Source organism: Hyperoodon ampullatus (genome assembly GCF_949752795.1).
Source record: "Hyperoodon ampullatus genome assembly, chromosome: 19".
NCBI lineage: Eukaryota > Metazoa > Chordata > Mammalia > Artiodactyla > Ziphiidae > Hyperoodon > Hyperoodon ampullatus.
In genome coordinates this window covers 17,754,363-17,765,975 of record NC_136932.1, presented here as the reverse complement: position 1 = coordinate 17,765,975, position 11,613 = coordinate 17,754,363, and the positions used below count along the sequence as shown (strand labels likewise).

The following is an 11,613-nucleotide window of genomic DNA, read 5'->3' as shown; positions in this document are numbered from 1 at the left end:
AACCCCTGGGGATGAGCTGCACGCGGCACGCCCAGTATCACTTTGCCCATTTTCAAGTCTTGGACAATTTCTCTAGACAAGGGACTGTCTCTGTCTCTTCACACCTGCAGGACAGAGAGTGCCTCAATCCAGTGCATTAGAATGACCCGAGGAACTTCTAAACATCCGGATCCCACGCCACACCCCAGACCCTTAAAATCAGTATCTCTGTGGGTGGTGCCTGGTGATCTTTAAAGTTCCAGGTGATTCTGACATGCAACCATAGTTGAGAACCACCCCCCGGAGGACATCCAAGCAGGAGCTACGGGCTGCTGCCCTCCCTCCACTCCCCGCCCCTCCCACACCATCACGACCCTCCCCTCCCACCGTCCACTCCCTGCTACCCACCCCTCCCATCCCTCCACTCCTACCCCTCCCACCCTCCACTCCCATCCCCTCCACACCCCCTCACAGCCTCGCTACCCACCCCCCACCAGCCCACCCCTCCCTCCTCTCCCTTCCCCGAGCCTGGCTTCCCTTGAGCCTGGGGGGTGGGGGCAGTCATCCCTACCACCGGGCAGAAGGGGCCGAGTGGGTGCTGCCCGGGACAACTCCCCTTCCAAAGCCCCCTCCCCCGGGGGTTAGTCCCAGGAGACGGCCTCTTTTGAAAGTGTTTTGCTCCCAGACACAGAAGGAACCGCATCTTGAGAGCAGCAAATGGGCAGAAATCTATCATCCTCAGGAAATTGGTTAGGGCCACCCTGCAGAGTGACAGTAATCACAGAGGCCCTTCAAGTGCCAGGCGAAATGCATAGGTTGGATAGTAACGCACCAGCTGTCCTCGGGACGCTTGTAACCACGAGGTGGGTGGGCCGTGGAGCAAGGGCTTAAATCAGGGGACATGTGGCTCCCCAGAGACTCCTTTCACAAAAAAGCAGGATGGAGCCAGTCTGCTTTCAGCCTCCAGGTACGTTTTCAGCCGGGTGAGAGCCCAGTGCTAAGCTCCCCAGGCTCGCATGCATCCCACCCTGGAGAGCAGCCGGGGAGATGCTCTGGGAGGGCAGGCTGGCCTTGACTGGAACTGGCCAGATGTCCTGGCAGCAAAAACCCTGAGCAAGCTGACCAGCCAGAAGGCTGGGGTGGGGGGGCAATTTGTCCAGTGACCTCAGGCAAGCCTGAGCCTCTAAAAATTAAGCACAGTAATACCTAGTTCCTGAGGTTGCTCTGAAGATTAAATGACACCACGGACAGAAAAGTCAGCCTCCACAGTGTAATCTCCCTCCCTCCCTCCCTGTACATCCCCAAGAATCAGGGCACGGGCTTGGCTATCCTACAGGCTCTAGAGGTGCACCTTCCATGGTGGCAGCCACATGTGACCACTGAGCACTTGGAGCAGGGCTGGTGCAAACCCAGATGAGCTGTGAGTGTAAAATACACACTGGATTTTGAAGATGCAGTTTAAAAAAACAAGTACTCGGGCTTCCCTGGTGGCGCAGTGGTTGAGAGTCCACCTGCCGATGCAGGGGACACGGGTTCGTGCCCCAGTCCGGGAAGATCCCACATGCCGCGGAGCGGCTGGGCCCGTGAGCCATGGCCCCTGAGCCTGCACGTCCGGAGCCTGTGCTCCGCAGCGGGAGAGGCCACAACAGTGAGAGGCCCGTGTACCGCAAAGAAAAAAAAAAAAAAAAAAAAAAGAACATTCCTTTCCTAACCCTGTCAGGGGTCATGGTGACCTGCTGCTTGCCTCCGATGTGCAGATCTGGACTATGTACCGTTGGTGAACTCTGTAAAATGTCCGTGTGTCATTTCGTCTCAAAAATACATATAACTGTGCCTTCGACTTCTAAGAAGTGAAGCACCCCTCAGAGCTTTCTGAGAAACTGTCTCCTGGGTTGTAATCCTCAGGTTGGCTTGAATAAAATCCTGTTTCTCTTTTCAGCCGCCTATTGGTTAATTTTTGTTGACAGTGGCCACCAGTGAGCACAGCCGGGGCCATGGAGCAGGCCCTCCGGTTTCCGCCCAGGACACCTCTCTCCCCCTTCCTCTGAGGCTCTGGTCCTCAGGGAAAGTCCTCACGGTCTCCAGGAAACTCGGACACCAAAGGCTGACGCTCCTCGCTGGGAGGACCCAGGCTTCTGCTCCAATCACATGAGCTGAAGCCTTGCCAAAGCCACTTGTATTTGTTCCCAAACCTGTGCGTGCCAGCTGACCTTGTTCAATAATTACATGATTTAATAAAGGATGATGTACACTGGTGAAATACTGTAAAACAAACAAAACAGCAGTGTTGCTCCTATTTGAAATAAAAACAAATCTAAGTTGTGCCGACAGAAATAATCAATTAACAATCTATAATAGGGATAGAAAAAAATTTTATTTGAGCCAAACAGGACTACAGCCTGGGAGACAGCCTCTTAGATAACTGAGCAACTGCTAAGAAGCAGGGTTTTCAGCATTGTTTTGTATCTTGTCAAAACAAAACATTAAACAAGTCAGGGATACAGTCCTTCAAGGCTTCAAAAAAAAAAAAAACCAAACCCCAAAACAAAAACATATCAGCAGGTACACAGTGAGTCAGTATAGCCTTGGCACCTGGGAAGGTAGTCTTATCATTGAAGGAGTACGAGCATTGGCCTCCCAGGAAGGGGAGGCATGTCATCTTTTTTATTTTATTTTTGGCTGCGTCGGGTCTAAGCTGCGGCACGGGGGATCTTTTGTTGCAGAGCGCTGCAGAGCACAGGCTCTCTGCTTGTGGCGCACGGGTTTAGTTGCTCCGCCGCATGAGGGACCTCAGTTCCCCGACCAGGAATCGAACCTGTGTCCCCTGCACTGGAAGGCAGATTCTTTACCACTGGACCACCTGGGAAGTCCCCATCTTTATTTTTCACATGGACATTCTTTACTTCTGGCCAATGCACCTTTTTCTTTAATGATTAAAGCAGATGTACAACGTATGTTTGATAGGCCACAAGCAGGCTATTGTAGTTGGCATAAAATTCATGTTAAATCATGTATAAGCCATAATGATCTCCCCATACCTCAATATTGAAAATTTCTTCCATTAGTTGAATACTGTGGAGTCTATAAAGCTAAAAATATTTCTTGTTTAATTAGATGTGAGCAGGACAACTCTACAAGATTGGGGGGGTGGGTCATAAAAATCTAGATGAATTTGCTCAGATTACTTTGCAAGCATATTTAAGACCTCCCTAAAAATTTTTAGACCATGCCCACCAAAAATAAAAGGCCTCAGCTTCCTATCAAAACATTAGCGAATGGATGTTATCTTCTTCCATTTTACATTAAAATAAAATGTATGTAACATGTCTGCTTTTTTTTAATCCCCACTTTACCTGACTTTTTGGATAAACCTAATTCCAATCAGATTCCGCTGGTTTAGAAGGTTAAGAATCTCTACTCTATAGTCCCCAGCTGGCTGGGTGATGTGGGGCAGGGGCTGGAGGTTATATTTGAACCCTAGGGGAAGCCTGGATGATAAAAGGATGCAAAGTGCAAAGTCCAGAATCAGCAAATCCAGAGACAGAAAACAGATTAGAGGTGCCCAGGGGCTGGGAATGACTGCTAAAGGGGAGGGGGCTTCCTCTCGGAGTGATGGAAATATTCTGGAACTAGGTAAGAGCTGAAGGTTTCACAACATTGTAAATGTACTTTAAAAAAAAACAAACTGGGCTTCCCTGGTGGCGCAGTGGTTGAGAGTCCGCCTGCCGATGCAGGGGACACAGGTTCGTGCCCTGGTCCGGGAAGATCCCACATGCCGTGGAGCGGCTGGGCCCGTGAGCCATGGCTGCTGAGCCTGCGCATCCAGAGCCTGTGCTCCACAACGGGAGAGGCCACAACAGTGAGAGGCCCACGTACCGCAAAAAAAAAAAAAAAAAAAACTGAACCGCACACTTGAAAATGGTTAAAATAGTAAATTTTATGTTCTGTGGGTTTTACAAGTCCTGCCTGCAGTCCTCAGCACCCTCTGTACCTCTCGGCTTATTCCGAGCTGTGACTATATAGGCCTCGGTTTTATGGATTTGATCTGCTCTTCTGATCTGTCCTCTCGACACGCCCTTCTTTCCATGTTTGTTTGTAAAATGCACTGAAAATCCAGGGAAGAACGTAAATGACCATCACGATGTGCCAGCTAAGACGTCTGAGTGCTTGACACAGTTGGCTAACCCAACCCTCACAAGTGCCATCTGGCAGGAATCATCGTCATTATGACCATCATCCCCATTTTACTGAAACTGAGGCACAAACAGGCAAGTGGCCTGCCCAAGGTCACACTGTAGGCCAGCGGTGGAGCCTTTGGCTACGTCTGCCCATCGGTGCTGCTCTGTCCGGGTCATCTGAGCTGATGAGCTGCCGCTCCCAGCACTGCCCGTGGTGGCCATGCCTCCCCTGGCACCTGCATCCCTTTTAGATTATTGGCCCATAAAGACCCACCAGAGGCTGGCCTTGAAGTTGCAAAGCTACATCTCGGCCTTGGTGGGCACTAGTGGGCCAGACCCTCTCGGGAGATGAGCTGCACGAATGAGGTGAGTGTGAAGTCGGGAGGGTCACCAAGTATGTCAGGCAGGTACCTGGCTCTGGCACGACTAGGTCCAAAGTCCAAGATAACTTTTCTACACCGCATAAAAAAATGTATGTACTGTCTGTAACGCCCTGACCACAACACGAAGATAGCATGGAACGCTCTGATATGGCACTACGTGTAGAACCACCACCATCACAGCTCAAAACACAGGCTGGTTTTTCCTTTCTGCACCTTAACAGATGGCAAAGCATTCAAAGACAGTGGGACTTGGGAGAATTCTCTGCTGTGAAGTATGGCCCCAGCCAGTGCCAGCAGAGCCCCCAACCTCTGTAACAAAGCCTCCTGACCCTGTGATATGTGCACACACTAGGCGTCGGGGTGGGGGGTAGATTTCAGATCTTGGAGGGTATTTTATTGTGTTAACTTTTAAATTCTCTGAATATTCAGACTTGCTGAAGTCGAACAAGTCTGACTTGGTGAGGGGGGGTTCTGCGCCCACCGAGAAGCCTGGGGTCGGGGTGCTCAGGGACTAACTTACCGGTCCAGGGCACTGGCAGCACTGAGGGTGTGTGACTGTGAGTCACTCTTCAGTCGGGAACTGGGCTGCCCACTGTGCCCCCTCGGAGGCCGAGGTGACACACTCAGTGCGTGGTCACCGGGCACGGAACCCATAACGTGTATGAAAAGTCTCCTTGGGGTCTGACTCCTTTTATTTATATTCTCATACAAAACAGGGCATGAAGCAAGTCAGCACTCAAAAACTACGTAGACAGGAGTTAAACCAAACAAAACTTGGAAAGTGCTAAAACAAAACAATCACATTTCAGGCACATAGAACCAGGCAGAAACGAAGTCAGCAGATTTTCACCCAGCACAGACACAAATCTTCCAGCAAACTCACCTGCAAAAAACGCACACTTCATCAGTTTTTATTTGACTTCAGCAAGTCTGAATATTCAGAGAATTTAAAGCTGTTAACACAATAAAATACCCTCCAAGATCTACCTTCCACCAAGAATATGATGCAGCTGGTGCCCCGCAGCGACCAATCAGCCCCCTCCTTCCAACTCTACGGGCTCCACCCCAGTGACTTCCTAACCCACCACTGCAGGCACACCTGGACATCTGCCCACCACCATGTGGGGCCCTCCTGGCCCATAGTGGGCACAACAAGCCGAACTCTGACAAAGCCCCCCATAACACCAACCCATCTATTCCTACCTATTCCTCCCTTTCTCTCGCTGTGCAGTTCCCCAGTTTCCCCCCAACTTTTGAGTTCCCCACACCCTCTCAAGCACTTTCACACTTCCTCCCTTTGGTCACGTTTCATCGGCTGGAAACGGCCTTTACTTCTTCACAGGGCCGCTTTCTGCCGGGTCCCACTGGAAACGCTCCTTCCTGGGGTCCAGGGCACTTCCTGCCGTCTACCTCTCTGCATCCCAAACCCTGGAACACCAGGGACCACTTTTCTTGACAGCCCCTCCAAAGCAGAGACGTAACGCTTTGACCGCTGTAGGTACTTCGATGAGTTGAAGAATCACTTCTCCATCTGTGTGCTGACAACAAAACAGGCAAAGGTAGGAGAAGGAGGAATGCCGCTTCATGAAGGAGCAGGCTGAACCACACCAAGAAAACAAAAACTAAAAGCAGTTCCACAAGCAGTTACTGTGTGAGATCCCCAGGAATGATCAACATGTAGGTCCTCCCAAAAGTGGAACCTGTCTCAGCCTTTCTTCACGAAGTGAAAGGGCATCTGTGTGCCATGATCTGTCACTGCCCCCTCCAACAGGTTCTAGAGCTGCGCGGTCCCACGCGGTCTGACACAGCAGCCACTAGGCACATGTGGCCATTTACATTTAAATTAAAATTCCACTCCAGGCTTGGGGCATGCTCTACAGGATGACACAGATTATAGACCGTTTCCAGCGTTGCAGAAAGTTCTGCTAGACTGTGCTGCTCTGTACACAGGGCTCTTTTGATGTTATAATTTTCAGTACATCATCTTCTTGTTTAAATCCCATACTAACCTCCCACTATTCTCAGGACAAAGCCCCAAATCCTAACATAAGCCACAGGCCCTGTGTCGTCTGGCCCTCTTCACCTTTCCAGCTTCGTTTCACACCGTTTTCCACTTTGCTTTCCAGGCTACAATGGCCTTTTTCCAGTTCCTCCACTAGCCATACTCGCTAGGCCACTGGACCTTTGGACATGTTGTTCCCTGGCCTTCCCACCAAACTCCTACTCATCCTTGAGTCCTTCGGAGTCCAGCTCAAGGGTCTCATCCTCAGGAAAGCTCTCCAGTCTCCATCAGATTCTTTGAGACACATATTCTCATTAGACTATGCTTTCCTTCAGAGCACTCACCTCGGACTGAATTATACCCTCTTTAGGGTGATCACTTAATTTTATCTCCCCAACTGGGCTGTAGCTTCCTGAGAACAAGGGCCATAGCCATAACATCTCTGTATCCCTAACACTTAGCATGGTGGGTGGCCAAAGAATCAAAAAATATTTATTGAATAAAACAAATTACATCAACACTGTTTACAGCTTTGCTTCTTTCAGCGAAAGTTCTGTTTGCAGTATCATACATGATCATCAAACTGCTGCTAGAATGTTCACACCTGTTACTGCAAATTCAAAACCCAGGAAAAACCTCTCCTGGGAATTTACTTTAGGTCAGGGTCGGGCTGCCTGGTACAAGGTTGCACCCACAACTGGGCAGGTTCAACAACACAGGAGCCTCTCCCCAGACCATCGGCCTCAGGACACTGCGTCTCCACGCTTGACATACCTGGATCCCCCAAACTGAGGTCACTCCGAATACGGTCACCGACAAGAAGGAGCAAAGAAAGGTTGCATGCCTTCATCCAATCGCCGGGGTCTGGAGATCTCTTATTGTCTGAGAAAAACCTGGGAAAAGAATGTGATACCACGTACTTTAGGAGGATGAGTCTCACTGGATGTTTACACCTCCCCCCCCAGAAACTCACGCTGGCCCCCCAGCCGGGGAATCCAAGGCTTTTCTGCGGGGTGCAGCGCCTCCTACAGTAGCCCCTCACCCCGATTTTGGTGCCTGCATTCTGTCTCCTCCGTCCAAGCCGCAGTTGCTATGCGGGGGACGGTCCCTTAAGTCCGGGCCCCCGGAGCTTCGTTCCCGGCCCGGGGCGGGAACCGGCGCCGCGGGCCAGCATCACCCTGCGGGCCGGGGGTCTGCCACCCGTCGGGGGCGAGGGCGCACATCCCCTCGGACACCAGAAAGCACGTGTCGCCACTCTCTTCCTAATCCAGAACCAAAGCCGCTCAGCACACGCACTTCCGGCCGTAAGTGACGACTTACCATGGAGACGGCACCTAGAAGGTCGCCCATAGCTTTGAAACTGGGTCCTCCATGGCCGCCTTAAAGGGGCCGCAGCCACGAGATGTTGATTAATGGGGACGAGCCCTCTATCGAGAGGGGAGGGTCCTAGAGCGAGAGAATCAGAAGGCCATCCAGGTGCCTGGTGCTGAGCGTGAATTATCCCTTTAACTCCTAATACAACCTTAGGCAGGGGGTAGGTACAATGATCACTCCTGTTTTCCAGGTGAGAAGAGCGGTGCTGCAGAGAAGATGAGTTACTTTCCCAAGCTTGGCCAGCCAGGAAGCCATCGGCCCTCTGCTTTCTATGTTAGGAATCACAACCCAGCAGTTTTGGAATCTGCCTTTAGGCAGGGCGGCGCTCTGGCTAGCCACAGGCCCCCTCCAATCCCTATTGCTTTTCACCCACTGTTCTCCACATTTACAGCACCCGAGGTCCCAGGAAGGTGTTTGAATTTGTGACTTGGGGCCTCCAGGCTAAAAATCCCAACTCATTGGCACTCAAATCCTTCAGAATCTAGCTCTCTCCCTCCCTCAATTACGAGGAACTTCTCACCATGCCGCCTGAACACCCAACCCTGCCAGCCTCATCTTCCCAGAAGTCTTGAAGGACAGGATTTGTTTTTGCACGTGTAGTTCCTCACAGAGCCGGGCACCTGGGTGCTGCTCACTCCAGGTGCTGAGTGACGTGGGAGGAGGTGAAGCAATCTGTCAGACAGGCTGTTTTGCTACTTACCATGTGGCTTAACCTCATGGGCATCTGTTTCTCTGTATGTGAGATAAAAAGGCTGGACCGGGTCCCAGCCTTCATTTATCAGTAAACCCCTTTTTTTAGATGCAATATTTTTTCGGAAATCCAGTGGTTAAGACATAAACTTTCTAAAACCCAACAACGAAAAGACAAGAAACCCTATTTAAAAATGGGCAAAGGGGCTTCCCTGGTGGCGCAGTGGTTGAGAGTCCGCCTGCCGATGCAGGGGACACGGGTTCGTGCCCCAGTCCGGGAAGATCCCACATGCTGCGGACCGGCTGGGCCTGTGGGCCATGGCCTCTGAGCCTGCGCGTCTGGAGCCTGTGCTCTGCAACGGGAGAGGCCACAGCAGTGAGAGGCCCGTGTATCGCAAAAAAAAAAAAAAAGGGCAAAGGACTCAAACATATCTCCGAAGGAGACATAGAAATGATGGATAATCACATGAAAAGATGCTCAACATCATTAGTCACGGTACCACAGTGAGATACCACTCCTATCCACTAGGATGGCTAGAATCCAAAAATCTGAAAATAAGAACCACTGGGGAAGATGTAGAGAAACTGGAACCCTTGTACATTGCTGGTGGGAATGTAAAATGATGCCGCTGTGGAAAATAGTTTGGAAGTTCCTCAAAAAGTTAAACAGAATTGTCATGTGACCCAAAATTCCACTCATAGGTATATACCCCAAAGAATTTAAAATAAAGAGTCAGACAGATACTTGTGCACCTATGTTCACAGCAGCTTTACTCACAAAAGTTACAAGGTGGAAACAACCTGAGTGTCCATCAACAGATGCATGGATAAACAAAATGTGGTCTATACATACAGTGGAATATTATTCAGCTGTAAAAGGAACAAAGTTTTGACATATGCTACCACATGGATGAATCTTGAAAGCAGTGAAAGAAACCAGACAGGAAAGGTCTCGTATTGTATGATTCTATTCATATGAAATATCTAGCATAGGCGGCTCTTAGAGACAAAGTAGATTAGAGGTTACAGGGCTGGGGGAGTGGAGAATGAGGAGTTACTGCTTAATGGTCATGGAGTTTCTATTTGGGGTGATGAAAAAGCTTTGGAAGCAGATAGTGGTGATGGTTGCACAACATCGTGAATGTACTTAACGCCACAGACGTTTAAATGGTTTTTTAAATGGTTGGGGGCTTCCCTGGTGGCACAGTGGTTAAGAATCTGCCTGCCAATGCAGGAGACATGGATCCGAGTCCTGGTCCGGGAAGATCCCACATGCCGTGGAGCAACTAAGCCCGTGCGCCACAGCTACTGAGCCTGCGCTCTAGAGCCCACAAGCCACAACTACTGAGCCTGCGTGCTGCAACTACTGAAGCCCACGAGCCTAGAGCCCGTGCTCCACAGCAAGAGAAGCCACCGCGGTGAGAAGCCTGAGCTCCGCAACGAAGAGTAGCCCCTGCTTGCCCCAACCAGAGAAAGCCCGCGTACAGCAACAAAGACCCAATGCGGCCAAAAATAAAATTAATTAATTAATTAATTTTTAAAAATGGTTGGGAATTCCCTGGCGGTCCAGTGGTCAGGATTCTGCACTTTCACTGCCGAGGGTGCGGGTTTGATCCCTGGTAGGGGAACTAAGATCCCGCAAGCCGCATGGCCAAAAACAAAAAAATTTAAATGGTAAGTTTTATGTCAGGTATATTTTACCATAATAAAAAATTTTTCCTGATTAAAATAGCAACTTTTATGTTATTTATATTTTAGCACAATAAAAAAAGAGAAAGTGGATAGAAAGTCCTTCAAGATACACGTTTTAAAAATAAATAAATAAATCTATTTATTTATTTATTTTTGTCTGTGTTGGGTGGGTTTACATTGCTGTGTGCGGGCTTTCTCTAGGTGCGGCGAGTGGGCTTCTCATTGCAGTGGCTTCTCCTGTTGCGAAGCGCAGGCTCTAGAGCGCAGGCTCAGTAGTTGTGGCGCACGGGCTTAGTTGCTCCGTGGCATGTGGGATCTTCCCATACCAGGGATCGAACCCATGTCCCTTGCATTGGCAGACGGATTCTTATCCACTGCGCCACCAGGGAAGCCCCAAGATATACTTTTAAGTGAAGAGAAAAGCAAGGCGGAGAAAAATATGTTTGCCGTGCTACCATTTACTTTAGAAATAATAAAAAAGAATATTTATGTGTGGGGGAAAAATAGATAAAGTAGGAGTTGCTCTGGTGGAAACAGGACAGCCCCCCGAGGCCTTGAGCCAGCCTGGTCCCAGAGGTCTCCCGTAAGTTCTGTGGACCCCTCAGCCCACAGAGCAGAGGGTACCAACCATGGGACACTCCCAGGGCTCTTCCCAGCTCTCAGGTTCTTGATCTCGGAGTGAAATGGCCTGAAAGGGAGTCCTTGATAGAGTCACACACACACCCCAGCCTTGGGGGAAGCAGAGGCTTAAGGGAAAGATTGGCATGAAACCCAATGCTAGAAACGCTACAGGGGAAGACAGTTCCCGGGAGCTACTAGTGACATGCAACTGTCCAGATCATTCTACACTATTCCCAGTGAGAAAGGACTTAGGGTCTCCAGTTGAACATTCTCTAGAGCACTGGACGTTAAACAAACATGTCTCTGCATCCTGTTTCCGTCTGCTGAAATGCTGCCCGGATGTGGGTTCTTAACATTGAACCTCCAGCCCTGGTCTGTGACCGCACCTCAAGACAACAGTTTTCATTTGTTCTCCTACATGATGAGTGTGCTGGTGCTGAGTGGGTGATGGAGGGAAACTTCGAACCCACAGGAGGAGACTTGTGAGAACATGTGTGGAGGATGTCACACCTGCGTGTGGCTCCTGGAATGTTCCCCAGCTGTCTCCTGCTCAGTCCATTCCAGCCCCTTTATGGAGTCGGCCCAGCTGCTCGAGGCATGGGGACGGCATGCTTGTTTTACCCAAGAATACGTGTGTGTGTGTGTGTGTGTGTGTGTGTGTGTGTGTGTTATAGGAGGCTATGTACTGTGGATG

At 50.1% G+C, this 11,613-nt stretch overlaps 1 long non-coding RNA gene across 1 annotated transcript; it reads right to left on the bottom strand.

Moving 5' to 3' along the window:
* Positions 1–5,214: 5,214 nt before the first annotated feature.
* Positions 5,215–7,819, bottom strand: LOC307068147. Its single transcript, XR_013811432.1, has 4 exons — positions 7,585–7,819; positions 7,317–7,435; positions 5,873–6,078; positions 5,215–5,423 (listed from the first exon to the last, which is right to left on the bottom strand). It is a non-coding gene; the product is annotated as an uncharacterized lncRNA (long non-coding RNA).
* Between the last annotated feature and the right edge of the window lie 3,794 nt (positions 7,820–11,613).